At 44.9% G+C, this 20444-nt stretch overlaps 1 long non-coding RNA gene across 1 annotated transcript; it reads right to left on the bottom strand.

Moving 5' to 3' along the window:
- Positions 1-12105: 12105 nt before the first annotated feature.
- On the bottom strand, positions 12106-20437 carry LOC123600057. Its single transcript, XR_006713457.1, has 3 exons — positions 20150-20437; positions 14980-15084; positions 12106-12910 (listed from the first exon to the last, which is right to left on the bottom strand). It is a non-coding gene; the product is annotated as an uncharacterized LOC123600057 (long non-coding RNA).
- Positions 20438-20444: the final 7 nt, after the last annotated feature.

Here is a 20444-nt window from a genome sequence, read left to right as displayed (position 1 = left end):
AGATCTGGAAGCAGGGAACTTGAATTGGCCACACTGTAGAACCCAGGAAAGATTCCTAGAGAGCCACTTCGCTGCAGAAAAGAAAGGTGATCTTGCTCACGCCGAGCTGCAAGCCTTCAGCTGGCCTCCTTCAAGGCTGAGTAATCTTCTGCCGGCCAGAGGCAAGAAGAATGACTAGGGGGAGCTAATGGGCTCCCTAGTATCAGCTGTAAACTAAGTGCTGCATTCGCTTCTATAAATATTTGGCACGTGAGTGGTAAGCAGGGAATAATAATCGGATCCGAATTACTCATTTGTTACTCTGTAAATGGCAAATGTAGTGTCAGCTGATGCAGTTAGCTAGAATCAAGTCTGATACGATCAGCAGGGGAGAAACCCTCAGCGACAGCCACAAAAGGTTCAAGGCAGCCCGTTTGGGGTGAGAAGAATGTAGCTAAGGTTGCCCTCTTGCCCTTCAGCAGTGTCCCCCACCACCTGCCCCTGCCCCGCCCCCCACCGCCCTCGTAGCTACCTCTCAAACCAGTTCCAAGCCTGTGTAGGGCTTTATAGTTATTTCTCACCATCCTAAGTAATTACACCAGCGACCACTTGCTGGGGTTCCCCAGAGCCTTTCCCAGAGTGCCCTGGACAAACCCACTTTCTTTCTCTCCAATGCTCCAGTCTGCCCTCATCATACGCTAGTTCCCTACCCTAGACACACCTGAATTTGAATTTGGAAGACAAGCTGGAGAAGGGAACATCTCTCTGAGACTCAGCAGCCTCATCCTTAAAGCATAGGGTAACCATCGCGGGTTTGCCTGGGGTGTAGGACTTTTAGTGTTAAAACCAAGAACATCCCAAGCAAACCAGGATGAGTGGGTCACCTGACTAAAACAGGAATAACACCTCCTTTCTTGTGTGGATGAAACGGAATATTGTTTGTAGAGTATCTGACAGGGAGTACATATTCAATCAATGCTAACTCTCACCCTCCTTAATTAAAAGTATTCATGAAATAAAAGTTTGTGGAACATCTGTCAGGTACCCCTCTAGGTGTTGGGGGCTGTGATGGAGGGAAGTCAAAAACACAATTCCTGATCTCAAGGTGCATCCAGTTGCGGATGTAATGTTAATACACATGAAACTGACATTTTAGGGTCGCCTGGATGGTTCGGTTGGTTAAATGTCTGATTCTTGATTTTGGCTCAGGTCATGATGTCACAGTCGTGGGATCGAGCCCCATATCGGGCTCCATGCTGAGAATGGAGCCTGCTTAAGATTCTCTCTCCCTCTCTCTCTATGCCCCTCACCCCGCTGGCGCACACACATACACACACACACACACACACTCTCTCTCTCAATATAAATAAATAAACATTTAAAAAAAGGAACTGATATTTTTTTTACTTATACATTTATATTTCATTTCTTTCTCCAAAATGATTGGAAAAGCTCAGAATAAATGATACCGATTCATTTGTATTCATTTTCAAATGAAAATAAAAATGGAAAGAAAACAGCCACGTAATTAAGGAGGCAGTGGTGCAATAATTACACTAGAAACCCAAGGCCAAAGAAAGCTCCTCCAATTGAACACAAAAGTCAAGAACAAAACAAGAATAACACAGGGCAGACCAAAGTGAAAGACTAAATTATATGGTGTCAGTTTCAGAAGTTCAAGGCAGTGCTCTAGAAGTTCAAGGTGGGATCCAGTGATGATTTCCCTCAAACCAGATGCCTGACCATGGGCGGGTCGCCCGCGGCATGCCTCAGTTTCTTCTTCTAGAAAGCAGGGAGGATAGTTCTGGTGACAAGACATCAACTACTAATGCATGCATATGTTCAAACTCTCCTCATCTCCTGCCCATTCAGGAGGTTATGTTGCCCAAATGTCTCCCTCTGTACGTGGAGATCGGCAAGAGTCCGACCTGGGGATGGAGTTGAGGAGAAAATTTTTCTCAAGAAGTTGGGAGGACAGAGAGGCCAGGGTGGACTGTGGTGGGTGAGGGAAATGGATGAGAGAGGAATGAAGGATTTTTTTTTTTTTTAATTTTTTTTTTCAACGTTTATTTTTGGGACAGAGAGAGACAGAGCATGAACGGGGGAGGGACAGAGAGAGAGGGAGACACAGAATCGGAAACAGGCCCCAGGCTCTGAGCCATCAGCCCAGAGCCTGACGCGGGGCTCGAACTCACGGACTGCAAGATCGTGACCTGGCTGAAGTCGGACGCTTAACCGACTGCGCCACCCAGGCGCCCCAGGAATGAAGGATTTTTAGGAAGCGCTGTCTGGAGTCATACATTCCCTTTGTGGCTCTTGCGAAGTGCAAGTCAAGACCTTGAGTAATTTCAGGAATTTCTTCTTAGCCGCTAGACTGTGTTTCTTAGGCTCCAAGCTCCCTCTGAGACAGGGGCCAGTGACTTAATGTAGGACAAAGCACTTTGCAAAGGCCGCGTCTGGATCTGGATCTGGATCTTCTCCCAGCAACTCAGACCTGCTGCTTCTGCTCTTTGTCAAAATGGAAAAATGCAAGAGGCTTGGACACTGGGATTCTGACTCATTCGCTTCAGGGTTGCGTGTCCTTAGGCAAGTTCTTATCCTGTCAAATACTCAAGTTCCTCATCCACGGGTTGAATCATTTGAAGAGAAATGAGGAAATGCGTTTGTATTTTGAACATTTAGCACAATTCAGGGCACATACCGAGCCCTCAGGAAATGTTGGTTCCCATCCTTCACCTTTTGCAATCCCAACTTTTTCATGATGTGTAACCACCAGTGGGCAGAAAATTCATTCCTCCTGGACCAAACCCATGCAAAGGTGAAAGTACCATGACTGTCCTTCACTTAACTCTCCATCCAGCTATACTCCACACCCCTTGGGTGCATATGCCTAAGAATTTACCTATCCAGAGATCTACCTTTCCTTTGTCTTCCCCTTGGCTTTGTGATTATTCCTCTAGGACACTGACTGCAGCTTTCTAACCCAGTGTGTAGTATAAAGCACAGAGGGTAGACAGATGTGTAACAGAAGAAACCCCTCCAATGCTCCCCCCATTATTTTAGGACTCTCACCTTTGCTTTACTTCATTTCCATGCCTGGATCTAACATCTACAACTGCTCCAATTCTGAAGTTTCATATCCAAATTTCTTTCTGATAGCAACATCCCACCCTTGATCATTCACTCCCTTAACACATGCTTTCAACCCCAGCGTGACCTCTGGTTCCAGAGCTGCTCAGTTGGCTGCCAACTTTTTGCCCTCTTTGGCTTGACTTCTTTGTCTACCATGGTCACTTCTGTTGCTCTCTTACCATTTCCCTTTGCCTTCTTACCCCTTGAGTGCCAAAGGGAACCAAAGAAAATCTCATCACCATGCAAATTCATGCTTTCCAGCCTCCCAGGGTTGGTGCTGCTAGAAATCCTTCCATGTGTCCCAGTCTTTCTTTTATCCCCTGAGCAACTAGTTCATATTTCCATCTCTCTCTTTAAATCTAGCCTTCTTCCTTTCTCTGTTCCTTCAATGACCTTGCCTCCTGGTTCTATAGGGGGAACATATAGAGGCTTCATTCAATGGCTTCCTTGGGTCCCTTGGCTGCCCAGAGATTTCAGCTTGTACCATCCTTTTTCCTCTTCTTTACCCACCTCAGGAGAAGATGGAGCTTTTGGTTCTTCTTAAATTTCCCCTACCTATGAGATGGAACTGCCCCACACTTCTGCCAGAGACATCACCCTCCCCCTATCACCCATCATCTCAATGACCTCATTCCATCAATCATCCCAGATTTCCTTATTACATTTCACATGGTTCTACTCCACTGGCCCTGTTCCTTCAGTGTATAAATATGCTCAAATTTTTATCCTCAAAAAATTCCTGTCACCACATTACCTATCCCTATCCCCAATTACTATATTACGGGAAAGGAGCAGAAACACTAACAAGTGAATATCCACAGACTCTTCCCTTAATCCACCCTTTAATGAGAATTCCATCGTTGCCATCTTAGCCTTTCTTCTCCCCTTTCATAGGGGAAGGATTTTTCTTATCTTCCATGTTGTGCAGAATCTGAACAATGAGGCAAGAGGAAAACAGAAAGAATAGTTCAGTGGATCTACATGATAAAGAGCAGTACCAAAGATGAGAAGGAAGAGAGCTTGCCTGAATGGGATTTCCATAAGTACCTCAGGGGTAGTTGTTGGGCGGGGAGGGGGGGTGGAATGGAGGTTTTAAAAATTTACACTCTCAGCTATCACAGTAGACTTACTGAACCAGAATATGCACTTCTTTTTTTTTTTAGAATATGGATTTAACAAGATCTCTAGGTGATTTGTACATTAAGGTTTGAGAAGCATATAAAAATTAACTAAAAATGGATTATAGATATAACTATGAAAACTAGGACTATAACACTTCTAGAAGAAAATATAGGAGAAAAATCTTAAGACCTTGGTATGGGCAAAGGGTTCTTACATATAACAAACAAATAAGCATTATGATCCATAAAAGAAAAAAAAAACTGGGTGTCATCATTATTAATAACTTTTACACTTCAAAAACATGATTAAGAAATGAAAAGAGCAACCACAGATTGGGAGAAAATATTTGCAAATAAGATATCTGATAAAAGACATGTATTCAGAATATATAAAACTCAAAACTCAACAAGAAAAAGGTAAACAATCCAGTTTTAAATAGGCAAAAGATTTGAATATGAATTTCATTAAAGGAGATACATGAATGGCTAATAAGTGCATGGAGACATGCTCAACATCATTAGTCATCAGGAAAAATGCAAATTAAGCTACAATGACATACCACTAACTACCCTCTAGAGTGGCTACAATCAAAACAATGATGATACCAAGTTTGGTGCTGGTGGGAATATAAAATGGTTCAGCCATCTTGGAATATAGTTTGGCAAATTTCCTTCCTTCCTTCCTTCCTTCCTTCCTTCCTCCCTCCCTTCCTACCTTTCTCTCTCTCTTTCTTTCTTTCTTTCTTTCTTTCTTTCTTTCTTTCTTTCTTTCTTTCTTTTCTTTCTTTCAGTAGGCTTCATGCCCTGTGCAGACCCCAACACAGGGCTTGAACTCAAGACCCTGAGATCAACACTTGAACTGAGATCAAGAGTCAGATGCCTAACCAACTGAGCCACCCGGGCACCCCAGTTTGGTAATTTCTTTAAAAAGTTAAATACAAACTTACCATAGAACCCAGAAATTATGCTCCTAGGATTCTGCCCAAGAGAAACAAAAACATATATACCTACCCAACGATATGTATGTGATTGTTCATAGCATCATTATTCATAATAGCTAAAAACATGAAGCAATTCAATCATTTAATAGGTGCCCAGCAGCTTCCTACATGCCCTGGCCCTCCTCCTCTCTGTGTCCAACTCTTCTTCCCAGCTGCTAACCCTACTGACCAATAGTGGCCCCAGGCCCATCATCAGATACTTGACTGGACCATAGATGCACTAGCTACCCCAAAGCCAAAGCTTCCCATAGACAATAGTGGCCCCAGGCCCATCATCAGATACTTGACTGGACCATAGACACACTAGTTACCCCAAAGCCAAAGCCTCCCATCGACCTATCCACTAGTCTCTCCCTTCGTAGGTGGATGGATGTGTCTGGCTTCGCAGACAGATTGAGGGACTCCTTCCCTGATCCTCCAATACCACTTCTACCCTTTTCTTTCCCAGCTCCTCCCACAACTGTGAAAGGTCTTATTCCTATAATAAGCCCCTCATCTCATAACACCCATAGTAACTGCTCCCCTGGCAGAACTCTAACTGATACAGTTATTGCCAACAAAAGTGGTTCCAGGAGAGCAGAGCCTTAACGATGAGAATATGGAATTGGTTCACTGATCCGACTAGATTTAAAGGTATTAAAGACTCTGCTAATGGTACATTGGACCCTGGCAGTCTATGGCATTTGAGTAAAGTGGCAAATTTACTTAAATGACCGCCTGTAGTCGGTCACCCGCAATCATGCTCTTAGAGAAAGCAAGGCATAGAGTACCAAGTGGCTGCCGCCACATAAGATTTTAGTACAAGTAAAAATTACGAAGGATTTGGGGCGCCTGGGTGGCTCAGTCAGTTAAGCACCCAATTCTTGATTTCAGCTCAGGTCATGATCTCACGGTTCATGAGATGGAGTCCACATCAGCCTCTGCGCTGACAGTGTGGAGCCTGCTTGGGAGTCTCCGTCTCCCTCTCTCTCTGCCCCTTCCCCGACTCGTTCTCTCTTAAAAATAAATAAACATTTAAAAAACATCTTTAACAAAATTACAAAGGATTTGACTGCTTCTAAGTGCTCTGGAGAGTGTGTGTAAAGACGATGGTGAGCTCGATGCTCTATATGCCCAGATCAAGGGCCAAGTGACAAACCAGAAACTTCTATGACCTCCCTGAAAAAAAACCCTTACTTTTCTATAGGTGCAGAGCCAAGATTTCTGAAGTCCAAACCCAAAATGTAATCTTGCAGATGGCTAAATTGCCATGCAACCAGAGTTTACATCTGTGAATGTACTGAAAACCATTGAATTGTATACTTTAAATGGATAAATTGTACAGTATGTGGGTTACACCCCCCGCCCCCCACCAATCACAACTCCACAGCGTTTTTTGCTGGTTAGGGCATGACTGGAAAGAAAGGGATCCTGAAAATTGGAATAGAGACATATGGACAGTTTCTTTAAATTTTTTTTTTAATGATTATTTGTTTTTGAGAGAGAGAGAGAGAGAGAGAGAGAACGAGTGGGGGAGGGGCAGAGAGAGAGGGAGACACAGAATCAGAAGCAGGCTCCAGGCTCTGAGCTGTCAGCACAGAGCCTGATGCAGGGCTTGAACTCCAGAATGGTGAGATCATGACCTGAGCCGAAGGCGGACACTTAACCGACTGGGCCACCCAGGCGCCCCAGCATATGGGCAGTTTCTGATGAGGACTTCCAACTCTAAATTCTACAAAGTCTCCTTTGTCAGCAGAAGCACTCCTTTCTTCCCCCATCTGAGGAGGTTAGTTTCCCCTGGTCTCTCCCAATGTGGGTGACCCTCAAGGGACTGTTGATTTCCCTTAGGACCCACCCCTACCATAGACCCTTTCTCAGTTCCATCTACAGTCATTGATGACTTCATCCAAACTCATAGCTTTAAGTGTCATCTCCATGCTGATGACACAAATTTATAGCTTCAGTTCAGGCTTCCCTCCTGAACTCCAGACTCATAGAGTCAATTGCTGCTTTTAAACGTCTACTTGGACGCCTAGCAGGCATCTCAAAATTAACTTGTCACAAATGAGCCCTTCTAGTTTCTCTCCCCCAACTTGCTTCTCCACGGCTAAAATTCCTGCTGTCATCCTTATCCCTTCTCTTCCCCTTACACCCACATCTAAAACATTAGCTGACCCTTCAAAAGTATATCCAGAATTTATGACTTCTCCCGGCCTCCACTGCCATCATCCTGGTCTAAGATCTTATTATCTGTCACCTGTGGTGGAGTCGCCTCCTAACTGGTCTTGTGCTTCTAGCTTTGCTTCTCTTCAGTCTGTCTCCAATACGGAGCCACAGGGATCCTGTCAAAATGCAAGTCAGATCACCGTATTACTTTGCTCAAACCTTGCAATGGCTTCCTGTTTCCTTTAGGGTAAAAACTAGGGTCAGTGCAAGGGCCTGCACGACCCCAGCTGTTCTGCACCCCCTCCACCTCTCTGACCTCATCTTTCTCTGTGCACCCCCCTCATCACTGCACTCAGCCACATGGTTGCAGGTGTGATGGACGAGCTGGGTTTACTCCACCTCACAGCCTCTGCTCAGAGTGCTCGTCCCCCAGAGGGCCTCCTGCCTCGCTTCTCAGTGCTTCTCAGACACTTTGGCGGTGAGACATTCCCCCGCCACCCCACCTGGAACATGTAAAACTCCAAACTCTCTCCACTCTTCATGTTCCTTTCACGTCCCCTGCTTCATGTTTCTTCCCTGTTACTTATCATTCTCCTACATACTCTGTATGGGCAGGGATTTTTGTCTCCCCCCTTCTACTGCTGTATCCCCAGTGTTCAAAAATTGTGCCTAGCCCATGGTAGGCACCTGATGAAAATTGTAGAATGAAAGAATACAAGTATGCAAGCGCTTAACAGGTGGATAGTAGGTGCTCAATTAAGTTAGCTGTTATTATGTAGCCAGTCCTTTCAACCACAAAGTTAGGAGGTATTCTTCCTTCCTTCCTTGTTTTCCTCCTACTCCTATATTTAAATAGTCACAAAACTCTATAGGATCCATCGTAGCTTAACCCCTCGTCATTCTTCACCTGGATGATTGCTACAGCCTCCACTCTGAATCCTGTCTTTTTCTTCCTTCTTTTTCTTTTTCTTTTTCTAAACATTGCTGCTAGAATTTTGAAATCACAAATCTGACCATGTCAGCCTCCTGTTTAAAATTCTTCAGTGGCTCCCCAGACCTGACGGGATGTAGTTTATACTGTTTCACTTAGTACACAAATCCTTTCCTGATCCGGCCGTCTGACCTCCCCCCGCTTTCTGGCCTCTTTTCCTGAGATTCTTCCTCACACCCTTTGGTCCAACCAAGCAGAGCCACTTGGCGCCCCCAAAGGGTAACACTCTTGTACATCTCCTTGTTTCTGTATATGTGGTCCCTGCTGCTGCCGTGACCTCCTTCCTTTTTCTTTCTTTAAAAAAAAAATTAAAAATGTTTTATTTATTTTTGAGAGAGAGACAGAGTGCAAGCGAGGGCGGGGGGAGGGCAGAGAGAGAGGGAGATACAGAATCCGAAGCAGGCTCCAGGCTCTGAGCCATCAGCACAGAGCCGGATGCAGGGCTCGAACCCACCAACCGTGAGATCACAACCTGAGCCAAAGTCGGACGCTCAACCGACTGAGCCACCCAGGTGCCCCCTTCCTTTTTCTTTTTAAAATCCAGCAAATCTCACTCACCTTTCGCATCTCATCTCAAGCCCGCGGGACTCCAGAAATTCTTCCCGGACCTCTGAGTCTGACGCAGATAGCACTTCTCTGCGCTACATGACTATGATCCTGCAGTGGAACCGGTGATGTGCCGGTGGGCCTCCCGCACCGGTGAGTACAAGCCTGGAGGGTAGGAGTGGGGCCACACTGCACTTCCATTTCTGTGCCAGCACAGATAGGAGGGGGCGGAAGTGTCTGCTGAGCCAGTGATGGTTGTGAGCTAGCAGGTTAAGACTCTGCTACCTTCCCGAGGCTGCCTCGTCTGGAAGAGGTGAGACAGTGTGGATGTTGGGAAGCAAGACATTCACACAAGGGGCCTTGAGCGCCGGTCTTCTCTTGGGGCTGCAGAGTAACCACTTCAGAGAGAAGAGGGACCGGGCTAGGCTCTTAAAACAGCAACAATAAGATACGTACTCCTTTTCCCCTCCCTCTGGATTTGGAAAAAAAAAAAAAAAAAATGTTTCTGATATTTTCTTTGTGCATTTCCTTTCTATTATCCCTTAGTATTTAACAAAGCCTAATGGAAAATTCCAGCCTGCCTTAGCCGTGCTGAAGTAATCCACGAGAAAGAGTGTGGGTTCATGATTGAGCTGTAGTATTAAATGGGTAGCCCTGTCCCTCCTGGGGACGGCAGCAATAATCTTTTCCAAACAGAGAAGAATTTTAAGTGCTCCATCACTTTGGAGGGCTTAAGATTTCCCTCTCTTCTTTCACCAAAGAGAAGATAAAATTTACGGTGTGCCGTCCTCCTCACCTACAGATTCGTTCCTGACCTGAAATCCTGAAGCTTCTGCCTTTTCTTTTATGAGAGGGGCTCCCTCCCCCCCCCCCCCCCCCACCCCGACCTGGAACAGAAACTCAGTAAATGCTTGGAATGAGGACGTCTTCTGATTGGTTGTCCAGACATAAAGAGGCATTCTGATTGGTCGGTGCCGAGGAGGATGGCGTGGATGAGGAGTGGAGTGGGAGAGTGGAGACACAAAGGTGATGGAGGGCCTGGAAAGCTCCCTCTCCTCCCAGCGCCACACAAAGGCACGACCGGTGGGGGGCACACGAACACATTACCCAATGGTGCGAATCTCATTCTTTTGAAATTAGTTGTTGTAGGAAAGGGGCAAATATTTAAGCAACAGTTGGAGTGTTTGCAATTACAACTCCCACTGATGAATTTAAGATGGTAAGAGGGTGACAGAGGACATTGGCTCAGAACAGAATGTGAAGACTCTAGTAATAGAGAGAGAGAGAGAGAGATCTGTTCCAGGCGAGGGCTTGGAGGGCATGGAAAACAAAAATAAAACCAAGCAAGCGAAGTGGATAAATGATGGAGAGAGGTAATAACAACCACCTTATAGGGGCTGAGAAAATACCCACATTAATAAATCGTGCAAGACAGATACAGGATGCTGAAAATGAAGGAGAGGGCTGTCTCAGAACAGCCAGTGATGATAGGAAAAGTGAAGATGTTCGAGGCGGGGTGCAAGTGGCAAAAATAAAGTATGATAGAAAAACTAACAGGTCCGAACTTGCCGTTGGTTTTATGTGAGCATGGAGCACGTCTATATAGTTTCCTTCCTTTAAAAGTAGCAGGCACTCCTATAAATATTCATCTTCACGTAGCTAGAGGAGAGTGATTTTAAACTCATAAAATTTTAGTGCTGAGGCTTAGAGGCCATCTCTTCCAACCCCCATCAGATTACAGATGAGGATCCTGGGGTCCAGGGAAAGAACGTGATTTGTGCAGGATGGCACTCCCAGACACCATATCCGACCTCTCCTCCAGCATTTTCCCCGTGACATCAGGAGTTTCCAGGTTTTTAAAGTAAAAAGACTCCACTCTTAACGTCGGATACGTAGAACATTCTCATATGGTCAAAGCTGTACTTTTAGTATCTACTGATTACAAAACGTATATCCAGTAGTGATAAAAGGCTACCATAATTCAATAAAACTTATAAAGTACACTGCATTGTATTAGTCACAACAACATCCACATCCATTTGAAACATGTAGCGTATCTATAGTTTTCTCTCTAGGCAGCTTGGTGTTCAAATGGTCCATAACCTGAGGCCTCCCAGAGATGGCAGCTTCTGGGTTGGGATCAGGACCCTGCACCAGGGTGAGGTGGCTCTTCCCAAGCCAAGAACAGAATGAAATAATCCTATCCTCTTAAGAATAAAGAAGGTATTAAGTGAAACCAATTACCTTATTTTGAAAAGAATTTTCAACGGACCTTGGGTACTTTCAGACCACAGAAGAAGAGGGTCTTATTATGGAATCCTGGCCCAGGGCTTTGGTCTTGGCAGGATCATCACCAGGAGCTTCATCGGCGAGTGAATTGAGACGAAAGCAGAGGCGGAGGGGCAAGGTCTGCCTTTCTATCTCTAGAGGTGGGAAGGAGAGTCATTCTGAAGTCGGAGAAACTCAAAGTGCTACAGCTCAGTCCTGGGAACAGGAGGAAGGTTGGTGGGGGTGGGGTGGGTGGGGTGGGGGAAGACTGCAGGCCACCGTGATCTGCAGACCAGGAGATTGCTGAGTCTGGGGAATCTGTGGGTCACACAGGTGGAGATACCCCCGGCAGAGACCTGACCGCATGGGTTGATTCAAAAAGTGCCTGTTCCTAGCCACAACCCTAGCAAGCAAGAATGTAGCAAGCCATCAGAAACCTCAACAGAGATAATCCATGTGAAGTGCTCAACACTGTGTCTGGGCCTCGTAAAAGGGGTTTATTACATGGTGATGATGATTATCAATATTTTCAACATTATTACTTTGGAAGTGCAAATCACACAAAAGGTTGAAAACAGTGGGGTGTCATAGGAAAATTAATTAGAGTGTGAAATCTCCCAAGATGGCGTCTAAAACAATTAGAATCATGCCGCTGGTTTAGAGAGAGAAGCCTCCTCCCACCTCAGTGTAGTGACTGAGCCTGGAGCTGTGGCCAGGGCACAGAGGATGAATGTGGACATTGACATCTGCCAGGGGTGACCAGGCTGCCTCTACTAGGGTGACAACAATTGCCACCAACACAGGGGGGCAAGCCCCGAGACAGGCAAAATGTGGCCTGGGACCCTGTGTGGAGAAGAGGGAGGAAGAGCTCCTGGGATTTGGCTGTGGGGGAGTCAGGAGATTATTTTGTCACCATTTAGTCTCATTTATTATTACCCCATTTCCTTGCCTTCAGGTGCCAGTGAGGGGGACATTTACCAGCAAATGACATTGACGTCATAATAGAAAAATATAGATATGACCATGATCCAAAAGAACTAAGCTTCACTGGTAGAAAGAAGGCATGGTTTGGTAGTTTGAATTTTCTAAAATTGTCAGTTTCATTTTAGAGAATTAAAATTGCATATACGTAGCAAAAAAAAAAAAAAATAACCCTCTTTAAAATTTCAAGGGGAGCTTTAAAAACCTCACACCCGATTGAGTTTATTCATTCTCTGGGGTGGGGAAAGCTCTTTTTCCGAGAATGGTTTAATCCATGAAACTGGCTGTTACAGTCCCGGTTGGAGGATACAATTTTCTACTTAATTTGACCAAATGATAGAACAGGTTTCATGGAATTTGGCAAATTTTCCTCTGGAGGTTGTCATTTTTAATTTTTGTGATCTGAAAACAAGGAAGTATAAATGACAATATCTACCAGTGAGAACGCATTGTTTGCAGAAATTGGTTAATTTGAGGAGTCTCAGACGATATGTTCTTCCGGAAATTGCTCAGAATGGAGGCTGGTTGGTCCATCTTTGAAAAGCTTGGTGACGGGGGAAATGTAGCATTTTGAAGGCCTTTTTGATGCACTGTGTCCAAGGTTTATTACGAGAGGAAGAAAGTATGTTAACACATTGGTATTTTCAGGTGACATCAACACCAATTGTCTAGAGAATGACAAGGCTCAGCACATTGTATAAAGACATGGGTCTTCTGATGGCAAGACTCTCAAGTAGAAATGCATCCTAATGGGGACAAATGGGTGTTAATAAATAGTCTGGGACAGGTGCTTCACAATAAATAGGGCTATTACAAAGCCTGATCAGGATGCCAGACCGGTGAGGACAGAAAATGTTTCTAATCCTTCCACATCACACCCAGGGAGGGAAGCTGGCCCAGGAGGGATTTGCTGTGGAAAATAATTTGTACATTTTTCTCATCTACCAAAATTCTCAAAACTTTGTCATTCTGGGGTCTATTCTTTGGACCAACAGCTTCTCCCATGACTCAGCCTGTCCTTAGCCATGATGTCACCGCAGACTTCAAGGGCTCTGTGTCACCTGGAAGGCCCAGTTGGTGTCCCAGACCTGTCAGTAGCTCTGATGAGCCACTTCTGTCCTCTTGAGGAATCTTGACAGACATTGGGATTAGTGTCTGTTATAATTAATTGTACATGTTAACTTGACTGTGCCATGGAGTGCCCAGATACTTAGTCAGATATTATTCTAGGTGTCTCTGGGAGGGTGTCTTCGGGTAAGATTAACATTTGAATTGTTAGAATGAATAAAGCAGATTGCCCTCCCTAAAGTCAGTGGGCTTCATCTAATCAGTTGAAGGACCACATAGACCTAAAAGATTGACCCTCTATTGAGCAAGAAAGAATTCTTCCTGCCTGCCTGGCTTCAAATTGGGATATCAACTTTTTTTTTTTTTTGGCCTTTGGACTTGAACTGAAACATCCACTCTTCCTGAGTCTTGAGGCTGTGGCCTCCAGATTGGAACTTACACAATTGGCTCTCCTCGATTTCTGACTTGCCGACTCACTCCATAGGTCTTGGAACTCGTTGGCCTCCATGACTGCACGATCCAATTCCTTGTAATGAATTGCTTTCTGTACATACGTGTACGTGCACATCCTATTGGTTCTGTTTCTTGGAAGGACTCCGATGAATAAAGTGTCCGCCATCCAATTCTCCTCTCTGGTTTTGGGAGGTTCCCAGTACATTAGTCAGAGTCTTTTGGAGAAACAGAACCAATAGCACATATATATACAGGAAGAGATTTATTATGAGGAATGAAATTGGCTCACATAATCGCTGGGGTTGAGAAGTCCCATGATGTGCTGTCTGCAAGCTGGAGACCCAGGAGAGCTGATGGTGTAATTCAATCTGACTCTGAAGGCTGAGCCAGGGTTGCTGAAGGTATAGATTCCACTCTAAGTGTGAAGGCCTGAGAGAGACCCAGGAGGACTGAGAACAGAAGACTGATGTCCCCGCTCAAGCAACCAGGCAGGGTGGGCTGAGTTCTTCCTTCCTCACCCTGTTGTCCTATTCAGGCCCTTGGTGATGCCCACCCATGTAGGGAGGGCAAATCGCTTTACTGAGTTCCACCGATTTTAATACTAATTTCATCTAGAAACATCCTCAGAGACACACCCAGAAATAACGTTTAGCCAAATATCTGGGCATCTCGTGATCCAGTCAAGTTGACACATAAAATTAACCATCACGCCCAGCGAGTATCATCTTGGTGGGAGCAATGCCCCATTTTCTGCTGCAGAAAACCCATAACTGGGTGCTGTCTCTCCCCGCACCTTGGCTGCAGGTTCAGGCACAGGACAGTGCTGGGCCAGTTAGGTGCTCCTGCCTGCCACTTTGGATCTGGGGAAGGTGAGTTAAGAGGAAGGGACAGCTAAAGCTCACTTCCAGTAGCATCAGAGAGTAGCTGATAGAGGATGCTTGTCCTGGCTGTCTGGATGTGCTTAATATCTTCTCATTTTTAAAGCCCGGTTCTCCAATCACCAGTGGGTTCTAAAAGCTCCCTGTATCTTTCCAGCAAACGTCCTTCCCAACTGAAGATTGAAAGTCAGTCTCTGTGACTTTTGTAACCAAGAACTCCGACTGGTACAGAGTTGAGGCATGTCTGCCTTTTAGCCTGGACACTTGGCACCAAGATAACTCTTATTTCTGTTCTGTGTCATGTATAAAATTACAGGCAGATGCCTCCAACTGTAATTGAATGAGTGAGCCAGGGGCGGGGGTGCTGAAGCCAAAGGTAATAAGAACACCAGCGACGGTGACTGAGCCCTTCTCACGTGCAAGTACTCTGCCATGGGCTTCTCTTGCATTGTCTCTCCTGGCTGTCGCTACAACTGCCTGTGGTTGGTAGTGTTATGACCTTCACTTTGCAAATATGGACTCTGAAATGAAAAGATGAAGGAATTTGCATAAGTTTGTACTGTCTGAAGCAGCAGAACTGGAACTCAAACTCAGAACAGTCAGGAGTATCGGAGTCTGGAGTCTGTGCCTGCAAAGGTGTAACTAGTGTGGTGGGTGTAGTGAGACTCTGTGAGTCCCATCTGGAGGGACTGGAGGAGGAATGCAGAGGGAGGAGGTAGGGAGGCAGCCAAGAAGGATAAGGGCCAGGCATGTTGATAAGGGCCATCTTAGAGTCTGCTCTGGTGTTTCTTGGCCACCGTATTCAGGCAACACAATCGAGGGCAGATTAAGCAGAAAGGGCTTCACTACAGGGTATTGCTTAGCTTGTAGATTCCCAGAAGGGGCTCAAGTCATGCTTGGAGGCTACAAATCCACGAATTATGCTGCCATGGGAAATAACCAAACAGAACTCTGGACTGTTCTGGGAAACCTATTGCTGCCCTTGCTGGCCACCCAGCACCTCTGATGCTAGCCACAGGAACCATCATCCCTGCTGCTCCAGAAAAGCCAAGCCCAATCCCTCTGCCACCACCCTCACTGGGAGACCCAATCTCCTAGAATGTGGCTACTGACCCCCGTTGTCCCCTTTGCCTTCTGAGTCTCCTGTAGGTGTCCTGGCTTGGAGGACCTGGGGTGCATATGGAATGCTAGCTGCAAAGAATCTGCAAAATGTAGTTTTTAGGTTTTTGGTCTCTTTGGTTCAGGAAGGACCTTACAAGAAGGTTGGAGTGGGGGTGCCTGGGTGGCTCGGTCGGTTAAAGGACTTCAGCTCAAGGTCATGATCTTGCAGTTTGTGGGTTCGAGCCCCGCGTCGGACTCTGCGCTGACAGCTGGGAGCCTAGAGTCTGCTTCGGATTCTGTCTCCCTCTCTCTGCCCCTCCCCCACTCATGCTCTGTCTCTCTCAAAAATAAATAAACTTAAAAAAACAAACAAGGAGGTTGGAGTGGCTGCCGAATGGTATTGTTATTGATAACAGCATGTTCTCAGACCTACTGCCCTCCATACACAAAATGGGTGGGAGGTCCTTACTCCCAGTTAATATCCTACAACTTCGCATCTGGAAGGGATCTCAGAAATCACCTAGAGCAGAAGTTTTCTTTTTTTTTTTTTCTTTTTAAAAAAAAATTTTTTTTTTCAACGTTTATTCATTTTTGGGACAGAGAGAGACAGAGCATGAACGGGGGAGGGGCAGAGAGAGAGGGAGACACAGAATCGGAAACAGGCTCCAGGCTCTGAGCCATCAGCCCAGAGCCTGATGCGGGGCGCGAACTCACGGACCGCGAGATCGTGACCTGGCTGAAGTCGGGCGCCTAACCGACTGCGCCACCCAGGTGCCCCTAGAGCAGAAGTTTTCAAACCCTGGTTTGCAGATCCTTGGGGTTCCTGGCAGGATGTTACCGGCACCATGATCAAAGAAGGAGGTAGGAGAGGGGCAGAGCAAACGGCAAGATTTTATAACTGCCCAGCTCTGTGTTCCAGGTTTGTGTTAAAAAAAAAAAAAAAAAAATCACAAGTCATCGGCTAATCTAACTTCTTTTTCCTGATGAGAAAACAGGGATTCAGAGATGCAAATACCTTATCCATGGTCACAGATGCCAGCCAATGCTAAAACTGAGACCCAAACAAGTACTTCTCCTTCCTCTCCAGCGCCATGATATCTGAAGGTGTGTCCCTTCAAAATTGCTGAGGATTCAAGGCTTCCTGGGTCCAGCACAGGTGGTGATACTGACCCTATCTCAGGCTGAATGTCACTGCCCCGGAGAAGTCGGCCTGGATCCACCATCCCAAGCCCCCTCTCTCTGCGTCATTCTCGAGTCACAGGGCAAATGGAGACTGCGGAGTGAGATCACCTGAGTTCAGCCCCACCTGGGTCTCTGTCTCCTTATCTGTTAAGTGGGCCTATTAATTCCATTCTCCCATACTGTGTGAAGGGGAAAGGAGAGAATGGCTAAAATTTGGACCTAAACTTGAGCTCTCCCATGGCCAAACTACTGTAGAACTCGTAATCCTTGCCTTGGTATTTTGAAGCTTCTGGAAAGAACAGCCATGAATGTGAGGTCTGAAGCTCTTCCTGAGATCCTTAAACTGAGCTCCTTTTTTTTTAAAAAAAAAAATAGTGCTTTCATTCTGTATTCTGAAGGAAATAATAATAAATGTAAATTGCAGAAAAAGTAGGAAATACGGATAATCGCAAAGAAGAAAATGGAAAAAAACACCGCAATCTCATGATCCAAGTATTAATAGTACTAATATCTTGGCATGCATTATGCCAGACTTTTTAATATTCAAATTTATATATTATAATTTATGCTGCTTGTAACCTGCATATTTTCACTATAAATATTTTATGAACATTTTCATATTTTAAGTGTTGTTATATAAGATGATTTTTTGCCATATGTTCTCTTTTAATTTTGATTTGAGACCTTTTCTTTCCTAATGTAAGCGTTTAGGGCTATAAATTCCCTCTTAGCACTGCTTTTGCCGCATCCCACAAATTCTGGTATGCTGTATTTTAATTTTCATTCGGTTCTATATATTTCTTACTTCCTTTTTTGAGATCTTTTAATTTTGCTAACTAGTCTTTTAATTACAACATGAATTTATTCACGTGGTAAGACCATTCAGACAGCATACGACTGTTCAATAAAAAATCTTTCGGGGCGCCTGGGTGGCTCAGTCGGTTGAGAGTCGGACTCTCGATTCCGGCTCAGGTCACAATCTCATGGTACCTGAGACAGAGCCGTCAGCCTGGCTCCGCGCTGGCAGTGTGGAGCCTGCCTGGGATTCTCTCTCTCCCTTATTCTCTGCCCTTCCCCCCTCCAAATAAATAAATAAACTTAAAAAAAAAAAGTCTCTCACCCCATATCCCAGCTCTTTTCACCAAGGTAACCGTAACGAACGGTAATTTTGTGCGCGTGACAGCAATCCTCCACTTATCCACATGTCTGTTTGCATATGTGTGTGAGACAACGCATTTCACGTCTTATCTTTCGTTGGACAGACAGGAGCACAACACACACACTGTTGTGTACCTCAGCAATGTGGTAGAATGCTTACAAAGATGGTCCCAATTATTCTCTTCCTTCTCATATTTCCTCTTGCAACTAGACTTTGAAGCTATTCCCATCAAGGGAGGGGGGCTATTTCCCTACCCCTTGAATTAGGGTTTGCTTTGGCCATTAGAATGTGATGGAAGTTTTGGTGTGTTAGTTCTCACTCCAAGCCTTGAGAAGCCTTGCTGGCCTCTCCTGTCTTGTGAAATTCTGCCACTGCCACGTGAGCAAGCTCGGGCTAGCCTGTTGAAAGTCCACGCGGGGGGTTATTGTCCCAGCCATTTCAATCCTAACCCAGCCTACACTGGCTGACCACCAAACATGTGAGCGAACGCCCCCAAGATCAGCAGAACTGCCTACCCAACCCACGTCTGACTACAGGGTCAACCGGAAGTCAGCCTAACAAAAACAAATGCTCACTGCTTTAGGCCACTGCGTTTTGGAGCAGTTTCTTATAAGCAATAACTAACATTACAGAGATGTCTTCCTATCGGTGCATTAAATAAACTAACATGTGCAAAGCACAGTGCCTGGCTCAGAGTAAGCTCTAAAAAATGTCAGCTATAGGGGCGCCTGGGTGGCGCAGTCGGTTAAGCATCCGACTTCAGCCAGGTCACGATCTCGGGGTCCATGAGTTCGAGCCCCGCATCGGGCTCTGGGCTGATGGCTCAGAGCCTGGAGCCTGTTTCCCATTCTGTGTCTCCCTCTCTCTCTGCCCCTCCCCCGTTCATGCTCTGTCTCTCTCTGTCCCAAAAATAAATAAACGTTGAAAAAAAAAATTAAAAAAAAAAAAATAAAAAAAATAAAAAATGTCAGCTATAATTATCACTATTAACGATAATGCCTGTGAAGTATTCTTATGTATGGAACGGAGCACCTTTATTTATTTAGTTAGTCTTCATTTGTCAACATTTATATTATTTCCACTTTTTTTTCCCTGCTAGATACACCGAAATCAATCTAGTATATCCATTTTGTCTATTAATGGAAAGAATTCTTAAAATTTTAATTCCTGGATCAAAGTACAGTTGACCCTCGAGCAACATGGGGATCAGGGGCACTGACCCCCATGCAGTCAAATGTCTACGTGTAGCTTTGACTCTACGAGAACTTAACTACTAACAGCCTACCGTTGACTGGGAGCCTTCCTGATAACACAACCAGTGAATTAACACACCCTTTGTATGTTATATGTATTATAGACTGTGTTCTTACAATAAAGCAACCTAGAGAAAAGAAAATGTTATTAAGAGAATCGTAAGGAAGAGAAAATACATTTACAGTGTGGCACTGTTTACACCGGAAAATAAAAATCCTCTTATAAGGGGACTCGTGCAATTCAGACCTATATTGTTCAAGGGTCAACCGTATATGCACATTTTAAATGATGAGGGATAGTAAGGATTTGCCTTCCAAAGAAGTTACTCAATTTGTTTCCACTGACAGTGTATGAAATCACTATCTCTCCTCACCATCACCAGCCCCAGTATTATTTTAATGACTGCATAATAGTGTCTCATAATATGTGCTATAATGTATTTAACCAGTCTCCATTGTTGAACGTTAGATTGTTTCCTTCTCCCCCCACTGTTATAAACAAGACTGTGGTGAATATTCCAGTAGATAAATCTTTTCACACATTCATGATTATTCCCTAAGGATAAATTCCTCGAAGTAGATTTCTGAGTCACAGGATTTACACATTTTAAAGAGTTTTGAATATATAATACCAAATTATTCCTCAGAAAAATTATACCAGATTACTCAAATGCAGCATTTACAAAAAAAAAAAAAAAAAAAAAAAAAAAAAAACTTCATTACAGAAAATTTCCAAAATATACAAAAGATTAGAGAATACTACAGTGGCTCCCCACGTATAGCTATCACTCAGACTCAGGAAGGATCGATTTATGGCCAATCTGTTTCATCTGCTACTCCCCAGTTTGGCTAATTATCTTGGATCAGATCCAAGAGCCATTTTCCATGTACCTGTATTTGAGCCCTTGAGGATTCAGAAGACACACGAAAGGGTCTCTTTTCAGAGGGGGTCCTGGTGGGAATCTTGTGTGATCACAGCCCAAAGCCCCGGATCGCGGAAGGGTCTTGCTGAGGTGCACCGGCATCTTCTCGGATGTATTGTGCTTATTCCCTGTCCCCATGGACCCTGGTCCCGCAAGGAAAAGACTAACCCAGCTCACTCCTGAGGATTCCCAGGGTTTCCGGAGTCTCTAGTTCCCAGTCACGTTATTCTTCATTTGAAAAAAACAGAGGGAGCTAATGTAAT

Source organism: Leopardus geoffroyi, chromosome C1, assembly GCF_018350155.1.
Source record: "Leopardus geoffroyi isolate Oge1 chromosome C1, O.geoffroyi_Oge1_pat1.0, whole genome shotgun sequence".
Classification (NCBI taxonomy): Eukaryota; Metazoa; Chordata; class Mammalia; order Carnivora; family Felidae; genus Leopardus; species Leopardus geoffroyi.
Note: the sequence above shows the minus strand (reverse complement) of the source record. Positions and strands in the feature narration are given on the sequence as shown.